The sequence below is a fragment of the Spinacia oleracea genome, chromosome 3, assembly GCF_020520425.1.
Source record: "Spinacia oleracea cultivar Varoflay chromosome 3, BTI_SOV_V1, whole genome shotgun sequence".
NCBI classification, from domain to species: domain Eukaryota; kingdom Viridiplantae; phylum Streptophyta; class Magnoliopsida; order Caryophyllales; family Amaranthaceae; genus Spinacia; species Spinacia oleracea.
The window spans coordinates 35,679,899-35,697,639 of NC_079489.1; the positions used below are offsets into that span (position 1 = coordinate 35,679,899).

At 40.6% G+C, this 17,741-nt stretch overlaps 1 pseudogene; it reads left to right on the plus strand.

Annotated features, from left to right (window-relative positions):
- Nucleotides 1-541: 541 nt before the first annotated feature.
- The window catches only part of LOC110797852 (auxin response factor 7-like), a 42,147-nt pseudogene continuing 24,947 nt past the window's right edge, over nt 542-17,741 (plus strand).

Here is a 17,741-nt window from a genome sequence, read left to right on the forward strand (position 1 = left end):
TCATCTTTGTATTTCTGAATCAATAATATTTAAACTAAGTTAATAATTTAACATTTAAATATGAAAAAATAACATAGTAACTATGATATGATATGCAACGATTTATGGGAATTTCAATGATGATCTGGAAGTTTCTATCCAACTTAAGCTGCTTTAAATATTTGATTAGCAAAGTTTTTGAGGTATTTGGCAATAAATTTTTTGATTTCAGGATTGTTTTGTTGTTTGCATATAATCCACATACCTGAAGAAGGAAACATAATCAATCCAAAAAAAAGGAAAACAATGAACAACAGGAAAATGATTGAAGTTGACATTTATCTTCCCCTGGCAGCTTCAATACAGCTCTGAAACTCCTGCATTCATATATTCTTTTTCAATGCTCCTGCCATTTATTATGTGCTGCAATAGTTTAAGTAAATATGTTCATCAACACTTCTGGTTTATACTTAATTAGTTAGGTTATATAATTCCTTCCTTTTTTTGTAAAATTAAATACTATAACTGTTTAACCTGAATTTGTTTTTCTGGGTTGTCTGAAATGCTCTTCTTGAGTCAGATTAGTTGCCTTAATTCATATCTAGAGCTAGGTAAACCCGAGTTGGCCAGGGTTAAGAGTTTACTATGAAAATTTCATAGAATGATCTAAAGATTGAATGTTTCTCTTATATTTGTGCAAATGTTTTTTTGAACTAATTTTATTTGGAATCTGACAGAAGGAAGGGCCATTAATTCAGAGTTGTGGCATGCTTGTGCTGGACCACTGGTTGCTGTGCCTCCTGTTGGAAGCCTTGTGGTTTACTTCCCACAAGGCCACAGTGAGCAAGTATGTCGTTTTCCGTTTATGCAAGATTTGATGTCAATGAATGTGAAGTTCTTTCTTCTAATGGAGTGAACTACAATAATCTTGATCTTTTTGCAGGTAGCAGCCTCTATGCAAAAGGAGACTGATGGAATCCCGAGCTATCCGAATCTTCCGTCCAAGTTGATTTGTGCGCTCCATAGTGTCACACTACATGTATGTCTACTATGACTCTGACGATACTGAAAGTGATCATATTCCCCCGTTTAGGGTTTGGACTAGATTGATCTTTGCCTAATTACTTTGGATAAAATAAATTTAGCACGGCTTTACGTTGATCCAATTAGATGTATGGAATTTGGTGCTTGTTTGGTTCACTTGGGTAGTAACTTTTCACGGGAAGTTCCATTCCATAGGAAGTTAATTCCCTTGTTACTTTCCTAGGAAATAGTTTGATTATGTTTGGTGAACTTGAGAATTTATAATAGATGGGAATTGACATGGGAAGTACGACTTACCAAGGGGAGGATAGATAAGCCACTTCAACTTCCCAAGGAAGTTCTAATTCCCCCATTACATGCCAACCAAACAAGTAGCTAGGTATACACTTCCTAGGAACTCACACTTCCCCCTCCATTTACATGCAACCAAACATCGCCGTACACAATATTCTTGGAATGGAACAGAATGCTGCAGTATATGTTATATTGATGTCATTTTCCCATTTACATGTTTATTACCTCATGATTTATGCTGTGTTTTTCATGTTAAATCAGGCTGACCCTGAAACTGATGAGGTGTACGCACAAATGACCCTTCAACCTGTTAATAAGGTAAGCCATCCTTTAATTAGAATCTAATAAGATCAAGTTAATGATTCTATTTGTCGGTGTGTAATCTTGCTTCTTTATTGTGATTTGTCAATCTCACAGTATAACAGAGATGCGTTGCTTGCATCAGAGATGGCCCTGAAACAAAATAGGTGTGAGGGGTCGAAAAAGCACGAGGCTAATGCGTGACCTCGTCTCTCGTAGGTCAATAGACACCTACTTTTGTCCCCATTCCCGAAAGGGAAGGTTCGATGATGAGAACATAAATCTCCACTTGGCAACGCATCTCCTATAAAATAACGAATCTCAATCGACCTTTTCATTTCGACCAAGACTGCTATTTATAGAAACCTGCTAAAAATAGTAACTGCCATAATAGGTAGTTGTTAAAAGTGGCAAGTCATAAAAGATAGAAACCTGTCAGAATTAGGTGTTGCACTCCAACATAAATCCTAAAAGAGATAGAATTTGCAAGAGGAATCATGTTCCTAGTATAATTCGAAAATAAGAGTTACGTATTAATTAAAATCCTAACGAACCTAGAGTTCGTAACGGGCCCAGACGCATTCCGTCATAAAGTTAATGCGCACTAAAAGACTCGGATAAGTCTCAAACACTCCGGATTCTAAGAGTCCAAATATGACAAAGAACTCGGCCCAAACATCATTTACAACGCACAGCCCTGGGCGCTGAAATTGCCTGGATCCCATTTTCAACGCCCAGAGCTGGGCGCCGAAATCTTTAACGCCCAGCCCTGGGCGCTGAAAATACCTGGGACGTGTTCTCTCCTAATTCTTCTTGGATTAGAGCTCTACAATTCTATCTTTCCACGAACTCTTCCCTATAAATACAGCCCCAAATTCAACGTGAACACAACACACAATTCATATTCTGAGTATTGACTCCAACCCCTAAGCCTAAGCCTCACGCTGCAAAATTGATCACGCGTTCTGTCGCAATCGACCCAAAAATCGAACAGAACGTATCCCGTCCCGTAATTTGAGATTCGTTAAATAAAAGGAGAAATAGCAAAGTCAAAGTGGTTAGTTTTCTGAGAACCGTGACGCACCTCTCAAGGGTGCGTCGTAATGTGTCCCTTCGCATGATTTAATTGCTTTCCTCGCCCTTTTATAAACTGTTAAACTAATTAAATCTGATTGTTCTATCACGCCTAATAAAGATAATATTTTGGGAAATTGGATTATCATGCTAGGTCCCTTAAAACAATCTAAATCAGATAATCGCGATCGATCTAGTATTATGTGTTGCATATTGTTAAAATCAACTCATATTAGTTTAATAGTTAACGCATGTCCCTTCAATTATTTATGCTGAGCTAGTAAGGATATTCTGCCTCTGGAGTTATCGAAGAGAGAGTACTCCTCTCGGTAGTTACAGTCCCCCGAACCCTCAATCTCTACCTTGCGGGTGTATGTTGAGAGATCACAAGGGAACCTATGGCCGTCGTGGTCAAACATAATTGCACTCCCTTTATGTCACGATAACCGGGTTTTGTCAGTTTTTCTCATTGTCGTTAAAAACAGAATGGCGACTCCTATATTACTACTCAATTGGGTGTAAACTCACAGGAAATCCAATTACACTTGATTTGACAAAAAGAAACGTCACACCCACGAGGGACGAGGTCACGCATTAGCCTCGTGCTTTTTCGACCCCCTCACAGTGGCGACTCCACTGGGGATAGTGAAGGAAATACTCGTGCTCGTAGGTAATCAAAATAGCCGAAGGGTGGAACGATCCTACCCCGCGTTTATTTCCCCATCGAGTTGGGACGACCTGAAAATCAGCATATTAATGTGAACGTACAGAACCGCATAACGAATCTTGGCTCCCTTGGGATGTTTCATCTCGGGAGTTGGGACTAAGAATACCCATCGCCAACCGGGGGGGTGCATACTCTTCGAATGTTGTCTACTCGGCACTTTCGCTAGTAGTACACCCGTCCCAAACCCAATCGCTCGCCCACTAGGTCCCTCTCATTGGTGCATGCCCCCTTGGCTTACATCGTGATTGGCCTCTTGGGCGAAATTCGTCTGTTGAAGGCACTACCTTGACCGGGGCATGTGTTGGATCTGCGATAGAAGCGGTACCAAGCCGGCGTAAATACTACCCATAGAAGCCTATCATAAACTACATGACATATTATTATCTTGCCTCATGATGTAATGTTAGTTATGTGTAGCGAAATATGTGATTGTGTGTGACAAATAATGCTAGAAAACCAACGACCTTAAAAATTTCCCAAACATTCATAAACCAATTGGCCAAAGAGTTATACCAAAATACGTGTTCCGCAAACCCGAACGATCGCCACAAAAATAAGCGACGCTCGAGATGGCCCGTAACGAATCCCACAAACGCTGCACAACGCGTAAAGGACGTTATTAGGCAAGCACGCAAAATCAAAGTCGCATAAAAAAGAAATATACGCAAACAGAAAACGAGCACCAGTCAGGGACGCATTTTCAACGCCCCTGGCTGGGCGCCAGTTCTTCTAACGCCCTTCGCTGGGCGCTGAAGTTGCTGCCTGGCCTCTTGGTCAGGCACAGCAGCCTCGGTGCCCGCGCATAAAAAATACGTAGCAGTAAAAAAAAATTCGCGAAAATTGCTGCGAGGGCGTATGAGAAAAGGCACTCGATTCTAAGAACGACTTATAAAATAAACAACTCTTTGTGTCGTCATTAAGCCTCCTATGACGACAATGTTCGACACCAAAACCGAGCATGCTAATTAAAATAACCTTGAATGTCGCAATGGGCAAAATATTCAAAAAATAATGTTCAAATGAAGTTTTCAAGGAAAAATAAATGTTCGAATAAAAAATAAATAAATCCGAGTCTAGACTAGACTATGCCAAAATACAATCTAAATCCTAAGTCTTAGTTGTCTTATACATAGAATCGGTCCTAATGCTTGGTGTCGTTCTGCAAGTTAAAAGGTTAAACCATATTGAGTCTCCTTTCCTAACATTTAAAAGAAATCAATAAGCACCCATGTGTAATTGTCATCCATTGCTAAGAATCTACGGCCTCAATACTCTCTTACCAATAAAAAGAATATATTATGTAATTCAAGTATTTGCAAAATGGAAACAATCACATTCTGAAAATCATTCCTCCATAGTCGCACAACCCCCAAAGTGAACCTAAGGTGTCAATACCATTAGCAAAAATTAATGGCCTCAAGGCTTATGATCACATTGGGTCACGACTATCATAGTCCTCTCGAGCCACTCGCTCCTTGAAATACTCCTAAGTACGGACTAAAAGATTTTCCATGAATGCAACATGACGAACCATGAAAGTACCCAAATCGGCATGCCATAAGGCTACCATTGGGGTAAAGCGATACACGCTAAGAGGGAAGCCGCACTAATGACTCTAGTCTTGCAAAAATGAAAATTCGATCTCCCCAACTAACTACCTTGCCAACATTAAACAAAATGGCGCATGACAAATGAACACCCAAGGGTTAAAATCTAAAGTGTCAATCAACGAAAGTTATGGTCCAATTAGCCTAAGTCTGAAAGTTGCTTGGTCAAGTATTATAGGCTTATGCCACGTCATTATTTTGAGTCTAGGCCACCTCCTTGTATTCATACACGGGTTATAATCAGAAAGATTAATGAAAGTTCGAGTCTAAATCACAACTTCCAATTAAATCCCGTAAACTGGAATCTGAAAAGAAGCAAGAAATTATTTTCGATGTAATTCTTTCGTTAAATTTCAATAAAGTAAAAACAACATTTTGAATCTACGCTATTTGCACATTTTAAGAAACGACTAAATACGCTTGCAAAGTAAGACAATTTAAAGGTCCACCCTAGGCCTACTAAAATTAAAGGTCCACTCTAGGCCTACTAAAGTTAAAGGTCCACTATAGGCCTACCAAACGAGGCTCACTCAGTCTCGCCTCGTGACTCAAAGACCACAACCATCTACCTTTTAGCCCAAATAAAAAAAAAATTAAGAATTTATGTTGGGGAGAAATCCCAAGCAAAAAAAAAAGAGAGAGAAGGAGAAAAGGGAGAGCGAAAAGAGCCATGAAATACTTAAAGAGAAAGAGAAAAGGGAAGAGCGAAAAGAGCCATGAAATACTTAAAGAGAAAGAGAAAAGGGAGAGCGAAAAGAACGATCCATGAAATACTTAGCCCGTACCTCCCAAAGTACGAAATTTACCCAAGTAAACGAAGGAAAAGAATTGAGTCAACCAATCCAAATCATGCCACAAAAACCACATAAAGTTCTACGATGTCTACCCTTTCCAATCCTTATGTTCTTAGACGCCTTCGCTCTGGGGCCCCTGTTCAGCTCATTTAATCCATCCATGTTCTCATTGCCATAACCCAAGAAACCATCACCTCGACTCTTGTTCTCGAACTTGTTATCAACTGCAAACCACGTACGGCCATTGACATGTGCGTCATACCCATTATTTCCAAAGCCCAAACCTGCTCTTACACCACCATTATCTTAATGACCATATAACTTGTTTGGATACATCTTGTTGATATACCCTTGAGTTATCCCCATGCTACTCATTGGCCTTGGTTGATGTAAACTCACGACACTAGCACGAGGATGCAAATTGTGAGTCCTAACAGATGTAATCCTCATGCTTGACTAATACCTATACAAATTATCCTATCTCATTCGACCCGTCTGCCGTCTTGAGTCACGAATAAAAAAAAACAAATGAAAAGTACGTTCTACGCTTAAACGTAAAAAAAATAAAAAATAAAATAATAATAAAAAAACTTTGCAAAGCGCACAAAAAAAGAAAAGAAAAGAAGCATTTAAAAAAGGAAAAGAAGAATTTAGCGCACAAAAAAGATTCACAAATGTTTGGCACAAAACGAGAAGGAGCAGCGCAAAAAAGGCAGCCAAGAACACGCTTTCAACGCCCAGACCTGGGCGCCGAAAATAATAGCGCCCAGCCCTGGGCGCCGTTCTTGCTTTCAACTCCCAATTCCTAAAAGTGTTCGTATATTTTCCTATATGCATGCGGAAGAATAACGAACACTTGGGGGGTAGAAGATCGCAAAATACGCAAAATCCGCGCGCTCCAAAATTTTCGTACACTTATTTCACCCTATTTCAAACATTATGATTCCACTTGAACGTACTTGTTTAAAATCGGCATTCTAAGAAACCATTTTCTAGCTAAGAACTACGCAAGACCTGATTCCAAATTAAATCTATTTAAGGCGGATACGTAGGCAATCCATGATTCGGTCCAACCAAATTGCAAAGATGTTAGAGCCTATAGAATAACAAGAATAAAAAATAGAGTCCCTTATTGAAATTTAATTACTTGCAATCCAAGTCGAAAGAAAAATTTAAGTCAAAGGAAGAATCAAAGTCATCAAGAGGCCAAAACGAGCACACATCGAAAAATAATAAGGGCACGTACCCTTGCCAGAAGGAGCACTCACACTCCTAGGCACTTAGCCAAGACTCAAAAGATCGCTTTACCTCGATTGAATGGGGGCTAGCGCAAGCGTCCATGACCTCTAAAGTACTCGACTTGACCCTCCCTAAAGCGAACTAACTCACTTAAAAAACTTCTTTCACCACTAGACATGGTCGTTCGCTTAAAGACCTTCTTTCACCACTAGACACAGTCATGATCGCCAACAAGTAGTAAAGGCAGTAAGCTTGCAATAAAGAGGATTGTTCTACGGCATCGCCCCATCGTTCCTTCGAACTCAGGGCACCCGTTCATGGTAATTCAAATGCTTGCGAATCCCCTTTGAAAAAATTAGACATTGTCAATAGGACTTGGCACTTAACCAAGGCTCACCCTACTTAGACATATGACACGGGCATCTAAAATCGAAATCAGAAAGCATCATTAATGAGAAGACATAACAGCAACTGGGGGATAAAAATTGAAATGAAAGAGCTAGGGAAAGAACTAAGTATACCTTGACCTTTTGTGCAGACATACACCAAGTAAATCTAAGTCAATTTGCAAACGGATTATATTCCCGCAATTCCGGAAAAGATGACCCTAAAAGTCCAAAGCATGTGCCACACGGGCACAAGTAATATCTTGACGCCTGCACCCTGGCTTCCAGCAAATCCTTAGACAGCATTCCAAAAATCGTAACAGTATTTTGATTCACTCATGTAATCCTGTACGAATCCTTCTAAAGTCAACTTACTTAGGACACCTCGGATTGTACACAGTAGGACTCGGACTTCAAATAAATTTCAAAGACTTCTTCGAACATAATAAAGTGTCGTTGGTTTAAGCTAAGTATGCGTTTATCTCGATGTTGCAAGTGAGTCAAAAGATTTCTAAATATGGTTATGGGTAAAGAAAGGCACCTAGCTTTTGGTCAAGGCACACTTCAACATGTTACTACCTTGACCATGGCAATGTCGCACAATACGACATTTACAAGAGAAGTAGCAAATCACTACTCGAACATACCTCGCACTAAACGAGTCTGGTTCAAACTATTCATGATCCGTGTCACCATGAATGCATAAAAACGTGTGCCAAAGCATTATAGCACCAAGCCAATCCCGTAGCTACAATTGGGGGGGTTGAGAAAAACACTCTAAAAATGCTCGAAATGACGATTTTATCGCAAATTCTCGACGCTAATGCTATACACACGTCATAGGGGCACAATCTTGAGGCCAATCGTGTAAAACGAACCTTAGAATGGCTACAACCCCTCCCAAATTCTAAGCACTACTTAGGATATACAAAGTCAGCTCACTAACAAGGGTAACTGAAAATCGCGAGTCACCAAAACTCCGATCCAACTACTGCACATAACGATCGCCCTACAAGCGCCCGTTACACAGTCTACGTCGTTCCAAAGAAAAAGAGAAAGAAAAATCAAGGGTAAAAACTGTCAAATTCCGCCCAGAAATCATTTTCGACGCCCAGGGCTGGGCGCCGATATCTTTAACGCCCCAGCCTGGGCGCTGAATATCTCTGCTTGCCAAATTTTCCCGGATATAAAAACAAGAAAGAAACATCTATGAATCCTCGCATCGAACGAAGTAATAAGCCGTGCACACCCACGCAGAAGGTGCGTCACTTGTTCGAGCACCTGAACGAGGCATGATGAAGTACTCCAATGCAAAAAAAATAATGATATCCCAACACTTGGAGGAATGTTCTAAGACACGCCGTTAGGCCACACAAGCCTACGTCGCACCATTGGTTCAACCATCCCACGGTACAAGTCTAAAAAAAAGAGTAAGGCATATTGCACTGATGCGGGCACGACTAAAGAGCATGTGTAAAAGAGGCAAAGACTACTTATCGCCCAAATTCGAAATGCAAGCCACACGACTCCTACATTAAGGATTAAAGGTAGAAAAATATTACCTACCACGGAAGGGATAGCTCGCACCTACACGAGCGGAACCCCAAGGCATCTTTCTCGAAAGAACCTACAAAAATCGTACGCCAAAAGGAAGCATCCCAACATGCATGCTTGGGGGCTCCAAGCCACGAAACGACCATAGCAAAATAAAAATCTCGAAGCAAATGTTTAAACGATCGAAAAAAGGCACGATGCTTGAGCCCACTTCATGAATGGGCCTGAACCCTATCAAGCTTCTAAGCAAACTATTCAACATCAGTCATTGCTCCAAAAAAATAAAAAATGAAAAAATGATTCAAGTAAACTGATTAATGGACCGCACGCAATGGCCATTCTATGAACGCTCGTTCGCACGTACACATCATCATTCTAATTATCGAACATTCACGAACACGTTGAAAAGAAAAAAAAATATAAGAGCGATAAAAAATATACGCCTCGAGGTATGTTCCTCGGGCCATATAGACTCGCCCGACTATTGCAATAACTGTACGCCTCAAGAGCAACAGTTCCTTTAAATAATCGCCCCAAAGCGACAAACACCGTAGTCCACAAAATCGGCTACGGCTTTTTGAGAAATCATCACGATCACTCAACTCATTGTGATCTCAAATAAAATTCTACGTTCCAAAAAAAAAATAAAGAAAAAACAAAAAAGAAGAGAATACGTAGAATTTCCAAGTAAAGTAAACGAACGAACGAACAAGAGGCCAACTGTGTCATCAAGAAACCTCGCCAGAAATCATTTTCAGCGCCCAGAGCTGGGCGCCGAAATCTTTAACGCCCAGGCACGGGCGCCGATAATGATCCCAGACCCAAAAAAGGCCCCGGATTTCTATAGGGTCCTGCCGTATCCATTCGACCCGAAAATTGCCGATTTATTTACTGAAAGTCGCACCTCACGGCTTGGTTAAAAGTAGCACACAAGTACAAAGATCGCTCGCACTTACGAGCACAATCCCAAACATGATCAAGGACATCACAAAATGCGTATCCCCAAGGAATCTCTTTGACAAGAAATGACGATTGTGAGGGGGTCGAAAAAGCGCGAGGCTGATGCGTGACCTCGTCCCTCGTGGGTGTGACGATTCTTTTTATTCAATCAAGTGTAATTGGATTTCCTGTGAGTTTACACCCAATTGACTAGTAATATAGGAGTCGCCATTCAGTTTTTAACGACAATGAGAAAAACTGACAAAACCCGGTTATCGTGACATAAAGGGAGTGCAATTATGTTTGACCACGACGGCCGTAGGTTCCCTTGTGATCCCTGGTGTGGGGATCTCTCAATATACACCCGCAAGGTAGAGATTGAGGGTTCAGGGGACTGTAACTACCGAGAGGAGTACTTCGCTCGTCGATAACTCTAGAGGCAGGATATCCTTACTAGCTCAGCATAAATAATTGAAGGGACATGCGTTAACTACTAAACTAATCTGAATTGATTTTAGCAATATGCAACATATAATACTAGATCGATCGCGATTATCTGATTTAGATAGCATTAAGGACTAGCATGATAATCCAATTTCCCAAAAATATTATATTTGTTAGGCGTGATAGAACAATCAGATTTAGTTAGTTTAACAGTTCATAAAAAGGGCGAGGAAAGCATTTAAATCATTGAAAAGGGGCACATTACGACGCACCCTTGAGAGGTGCGTCACGGTTCTCAGAAAACTAACCACTTTGACTTTGCTATATCTCCTTTTTATTTAACGAATCTCAATTATGGGACAGGATACGTTCTGTTCGATTTATGGATCGATTGCGACAGAACGCGTGAACAATTTCGCAGCGTGAGGCTTAGGCTAAGGGTTGGAGTCAATACTCAGAATATAATTGTGTGTTGTGTGTCCCCTCTTCACGTCGGCTTTAGGGGTCTATTTATAGGAAAGAGTGGCGTAAAAAGATAGATTTTCAGGAATTTGAATACGAAACGGATTAGGAAAAGAATCCGTACCAGGTATTTTCGGCGCCCAGCTCTGGGCGTCAAAGATTTCGGCGCCAAGGGCTGGGCGTTGAAAATAGGGTCTGGCAGAATTCTTTGTCAGATTGGACTCTAGAGTATGGAGTTCATTAAGAGACTTAATCCGAGTTATTTGGTGCGTATCAATTTACGACGGAATGCGTCTGGGCCCTTTACGAACTCTAGGTTCGTTATGAGTTTAATTAATACGTAACTCTTATTTTCGAATCGTATTAGGAATAGGATTCTCTCGCAGTTTCTATCTCATTTAGGATTTATGTTGGAGTGCAACACCTAATTCTGACAAGTTTCTATCTTTTATGACTTGCCACTTTTAACAGCTGCCCATTACGGCAGTTACTATTTTTAGCAGGTTTCTATAAATAGCAGGTTTCGGGTGAAACGAAAAGGGGAATTGAGATTCGTTATTTTATAGGAGATGCGTTGTCAAGTGGAGATTTTATGCTTTCATCATCGAACCTTCCCTTTCGGGAATGGGGACAAAAGTAGGTGTCTACAGTTAGCCCCCACTTTGACTGAGTCTTGGAGTAAGACGATGGTCAAAGTTTTAGACGGAGTGCGTCACACAAGCCAGGGTGACCTGTTTTTTGCGAGGGTCTCACGAGCCCCCGAGTGATAACATTTGACTTAAGGGTCATCACTTGAAGTGTCGACATATCCCTCACGTGTCATTGGGATTTGTCAACTGATAGTATAGAAACTTCCTCACTTTGCCCCGCTCGCTGGAGGTGAGCGAACCTAAATTCGTCTTTTTGATTTAGGATTCGCGTGCCGTGGTCTTGCCTGATTGAGGTGGACAAGTCCCTATTTCATTTTTTTTCTTGTGATTTCTCTTAAGAATTTCTTTTCATTCATTCTTGCAGGAGCGAATTCTTTCGAGGGATGCTCGGATTTAGTTGCAACCTGAATGTGGGTTGACAACGTGCTTAGACGGACCATTGTCTTGTGGTCATCTTCTTTCATGGTTTTGAGCTAGTCTTTATGGCTCAATTTTGCCATTACCTGGGTCCTTGATTAGGGGACTATGTATAAGTATCAACGGCGACCTTTATCTTGAGGTCGTAATCCGGTTTATCTTTTGAGGTTATCCAAACACGGGACTTCGTACAGTGTAGTCTGGGAATACCGTTTTAACTTTGCACACTTTCTTTTTAAATATATATTTTCTTTCGAGCCCCCAAGCACTCGTGCTTGACGGTCATTTTTAGTCAAAGAGGTTCCTACGCATTTTGTAATATCTTTGATCGTGTTTGGGATCGTGCTCGTAAGTGTGAGCGATCTTTGTAGTGGTGTGCTACTTTGACAAAGTCGTGAGGTGCGACTTTCGGCAATTTTCAAGTCGAATGAGTATGGCAAGGCCCACTAGAAGTTAGGGCCTTTTTTTTTGAGCCTGGGTACATATTCGGCTCCCAGGCCTGGGCATTGAAATAATTCACGCCCAGGTGAGGCGTTGAAAGTGTTGTTTGGGCTGGTCTTTTGATGACACAGTTGGCCTTTTGTTCATTCGTTTATTTCACTTGGAAGTTCTATGTATTCTCTTTTCTTTTGTTTTTTCTTTGTTTTTAGAACGTGATGATTTTCTTGAGAAGCCGTAGCCGATTGGTGGACTACGGTGCTTGTCGGTTTGGGGCGATTATTTTAAGGAACTGTTGCTCTTAAGGCGTACAGTTATTGTGATAGTTGGGCGAGTCTATATGGCCCGAGGAACATACCTTGAGGCGTAAGACTTTGACCGCTCTTGTTGTTGTATATTTTTTCCTTTTGAACGCGTTCGTGAATGTTCGATACTTAGAATGATGATATGTATGTGCGAACGAGCGTTCACAGAATGGCCGTTGCGTAAGGTCCATTAATCAGTTTGCTTGAACCATTTTTTTTGAGCAATGACTGATTTTGAATAGTTTGCTTAGAAGTTTTGGTAGGGTTCAGGCCCATTCACGAGGTGGGCTCAAGCATCGTGCCCTTTCGATCGTTCAAACATTTTCTTCGAGATTTTTTTATTTTGCTATGGTCGTTTCGTAGCTTGGAGCCCCCAAGTATGCACATTGGGATGCTTCCTTTTGGCGTACGATTTTTGTAGGTTCTTTTGAGAAAGATGCCTTGGGGTTCCGCTCGTGTAGGTGCGAGCTATCCCTTCCGTGGTAGGTAATGTTTTGCTACCTTTAATCCTTAATGCAGAAGTCGTGTGGCTTGCATTTTGAATTTGGGCGATAAGTAGTCTTTGCCTCTTTTACACATGCTCTTTGGTCGTGCCCGCATTAGCGCAATATGCCTTACTCTCTTTTTTAGACTTGTACCGTGGGATAGCTGAATTTATGGTGCGACGTAGGCTTGTGTGGCCTAACCGCATGTATTAGAACATTTCTCCAGGTGTTGGGATATCATTCTTATTTTTTGCATTGGAGTACTTCATCACGCCTCGTTCAGGTGCTCGAACAAGTGTAGCACCTTCTGCGTGGGTTTGCACGGCTTATTACTTCGTTCGATGCGAGGATTCATAGGTGTTTCTTTCTTATTTTATATCTGGGCAAAACTTGGCTAGCAGAAAGATTCAGCGTCCAGGCTGGGGCGTTAAAGATATCGGCGCCCAGCTCTGGGCGTTGAAAATTATCTCTGGGTATATTTTGACAGTTCTTATCCTTAATTTTTTTCTTTCGCTTTTGCTTTGGAACGAGGTAGACTGTGTAACGGGCGCTTGTGGGGCGAGCGTTATGTGCAGTAGTTTGATCGGAGTTTTGGTGACTCGCGATTTTCAGTTACCCTTGTTAGTGGGGTGACTTTATATACTCTAAGTAGTGCTTAGAATTTGGGAGGGGTTGTAACCATTCTAAGGTTCGTTTTACACGATTAAAGCTTAGGATTGTGCCCCTATGATGTATGTATAGCATTAGCGTCGAGAATTTGCGATAAAATCGTCATTTCGAGCATTTTTAGAGTGTTTTTCTCAAGCCTCCAACTGTAGCTACGGGATTTGGCTTGGTGCTATAATGCTTGGCATACGTTTTTATGCATTCATGGTGACATGGATCATGAATAGTTTGAACCAGACTCGTTTAGTGCGAGGTACGTTCGAGTAGTGATTTTGCTACTTCTCTTCTGAATGTCGTATTGTGCGACATTCCCATGGTCAAAGTAGTCGCATGTTGAAGTGTGCCTTTATACTTAGCTTAAACCAACGACACTTTATTATGTTCGAAGAAGTCTTTGAAAATCATTTGAAAATTATTTAAAATCCGAGTCCTACAATGTACAATCCGAGGTGTCCTAAGTAGGTTGACTTATAGAAGGGTTCGTACAGGATTACATGAGTGAATCAAAATACTGTTACAATTTTTGGAATGCTGTCTAAGGATTTGCTGGAAGCCAGGGTGCAGGCGTCAAGATATTACTTGTGCCCGTTTGGCATATGCTTTAGGCTTTTAGGGCCATCTTTTCCAGAATTGGGGGAATATAAACCGTTGTCAAATTGACTTAGATTTAGTTGGTGTATGTCCGTACAAAAGGTCAAGGTATACTTAGTTCTTTCCCTAGCTCTTTCACTTCAATTTTTAGCCCCCAGTTGTTGTTATGTCTTCCCATCAATGATGCTTTCAGATTTCGATTTTTAGATGCCCGTGTCATATGTCTGAGTAGGGTGAGCCTTGGTTAAGTGCCAAGTCCTATTGACAATGTCTGATTTTTTTTCAAAGGGGATTAGCAAGCATTTGAATTACCATGAACGGGTGCCCTGAGTCCGAAGGAACGATGGGGCGACGCCGTAGAACAATCCTCTTTATTGCAAGCTTACTGCCTTTATTACTTATTGGCGATTATGACTGTGTCTAGTGGTGAAAGGAGGTCTTTAAGCGAACGACTATGTCTAGTGGTGAAAGAAAGTCTTTAAGTGAGTTAATTCGCTTTTAGGGAGGGTCAAGTTGAGTACTTTAGAGGTCATGGACGCTTGCACTAGCCCCCATTCAATTGAGGCAAAGCGATCTATTGAGTCTTGGCTAAGTGCCTAGGAGTGTGAGTGCTCCTTCTGGCAAGGGTACGTGCCCTTATTATTTTTCGATGTGTGCTCATTAATTTTGGCACCTTGATGACTTGGATTTTTCCTTTGACTTAAATTTTTCTTTCGACTTGGGTTGCAAGTAATTAAATTTCAATAAGGGACTTCTATTTTTATTCTTGTTTTTCTATAGGCTTTAATATTTTTGCAAATTGGTTGGACCGAATCATGGATTGCCTACGTATCCGCTTTAAATAAATTTAATTTGGAATCAGGTCTTGCGTAGTTCTTAGCCTAGAAAATGGTTTCTTAGAATGCCGATTTTAAACAAGTATGTTCCGAGGTGGAAACATATTATTTGAAATGGTAGAATAAGTGAAGTTTATTATTATTTAAATCTGCTGCCAAAAATTTGTTTTATATTTTTTCTGAGTACATGTATTTTTTGGTGGTACGTATATCTGAATACGTGCTGTACCCCTCCAAGTGTTCGTTATTTTTCCGTGCATGTGCGGATAAAATGACGAGCACTTCTGGACAAAATTTTAGCAAGCAGAGAGATTCAGCGCCCAGGCTGGGGCGTCAAAGTTTTCGGCGCCCAGGTGTGGGCGCTGGAAATGTTTCCTGGGCGGTTCTTTTTTGGTGCGCTAAATGCTTCTTTTTCTTTTTAGACTAACTTTAGAGGCGCTTTGCAAAGTTCTTTTTTTTATTCACATTTTTTATATATTTTTTTATGTTAAGCGTAGAATGTTCTTTTCATTTGTTTTCTTTATTTGTGACTCAAGACGGCTTGAAAGATGGGTTGAATGAGATAGGGTAATTTGTATAGGTATTGGTCAAGCATAAGGATTACATCTGTTAGGATTCATTTTTTACGGCCTCAGGCTAGTGTCACGAGTTTACATCAATCAAGGCCAATGAGTAGCATAGGGATGGCTCAAGGGTATATCAGCAGGACGTATCCAAACAAGTTATATGGTCATTATGCTAATGATGGTGTAAGAGCAGGTTTGGACTTTGGAAATGATGGGCATGACGCACGTGTCAATGGCCGTGCGTGGTTTGCGGTTGATAACAAGTTCAAAAACAAGAGTTGAGGTAATGGTTTCTTGGGTTATGGCAATGAGAACATGGATGGGTTAAATGAGCTGAACAGGGACCTCAGAGCGAAGGCGTCTAAGAGCATAAGGATTGGAAAGGGTAGACATCGTAGAATTTCATGATTTGGATTGGTTGACTCAATTCTTTTCTTCGTTTACTTGGGTAAATTTCGCACTTTGGGAGGTACGGGCTAAGTACTTCATGGCTCGCTCTTTTTGCTCTCCCCTTTTCTCTTTCTATTTTCTCTTTCTATTTACTCTTTTTGCTTGGGATTTCTCCCCAACATAAATCCTTCAAAACTTTTTTATTTGGGCTAAAAGGTAGATGGTTGTGGTCTTTGAGTCACGAGGTGAGACTGAGTGAGCCTCGTTTGGTAGGCCTATAGTGGACCTTTAATTTTAGTGGGCCTAGGGTGGACCTTTAATTTTAGTAGGCCTAGGGTGGACCTTTAATTTTAGTAGGCCTAGGGTGGACCTTTTAAATTTTCTTACTTTGCAAGCGTATTTAGTCGTTTCTTAAAATGTGCAAATAGCGTAGATTCAAAATGTTATTTTTACCTTATTGAAATTTAACGAAAGAATTACATCGAAAATAATTTTTTGCTTCTTTTCATATTCCAGTTTTCGGGATTTAATTGGAAGTTGTGATTTAGACTCAAACTTTTATTAATCTTTCTGATTATAACCCGGGTATGAATATAAGGAGGTGGCCTAGACTCAAAATGAGGACGTGGCGTAAGCCTATAATACTTGACTAAGCGACTCTCAGACTTAGGCTAATTGGACCATAACTTTCGTTGGTTGACACTTTAGATTTTAACCCTTGGGTGTTCATTTGTCATGCGCCATTTTGCTTAATGTTGGCAAGGTAGTTAATTGGGGAGATCGAATTTTTATTTTTGCAAGACTAGAATCATTAGTGCGACTTCTCTCTTAGCGTGTATTGCCTTACCCCAATGGTAGCCTTATGGCATGCCGATTTGGGAATTTTCATGGTTTGTCATGTTGTATTCATGGAAAATCTTTTTAGTCCATACTTAGGGGTACTTCAAGGAGCGAGTGGCTCTAGAGGACTATGATAGTCGTGACCCAATGTGATCATAAGCCTTGAGGCCATTAATTTTGTGCTAGTGGTATTGACACCCTAGGTTCACTTTGGGGGTTGTGCGACTATGGGGAATTGATTTTTAGAATGTGACTGTTTCCATTTTGCAAATACTATAATATACTCTTTTTATTGGTGAGAGAGAGTATTAAGGCCGTGGATTCTTAGCAAGGGATGACAATTTCATATGGGTGCTTATTGATTTAAATGTTAGGAAGGGAGACTCAATATGGTTTAACCTTTTAGTTTGCAGAACGACACCAAGTATTAGGACCGATTCTATGGATAAGACAACTAAGACTTAGGATTTAGATTGTACCTTGGCATAGCCTAGTCTAGACTCGGATTTATTTTTTTTATTTGAACATTATTTTTTCTTGAAGACTTTATTCGGACATTATTTTTTGAATATTTTGCCCATGTGACATTCAAGGTCGTTTTAATTAGCATGTTCGGTTTCGGTGCCGAGCATTGTCGTCGTAGGAGGCCTAACAACGACACAAAGAGTTATTTATTTTTTTAGTCGCTTTTAGAATCGAGTGCCTTTTTCATAC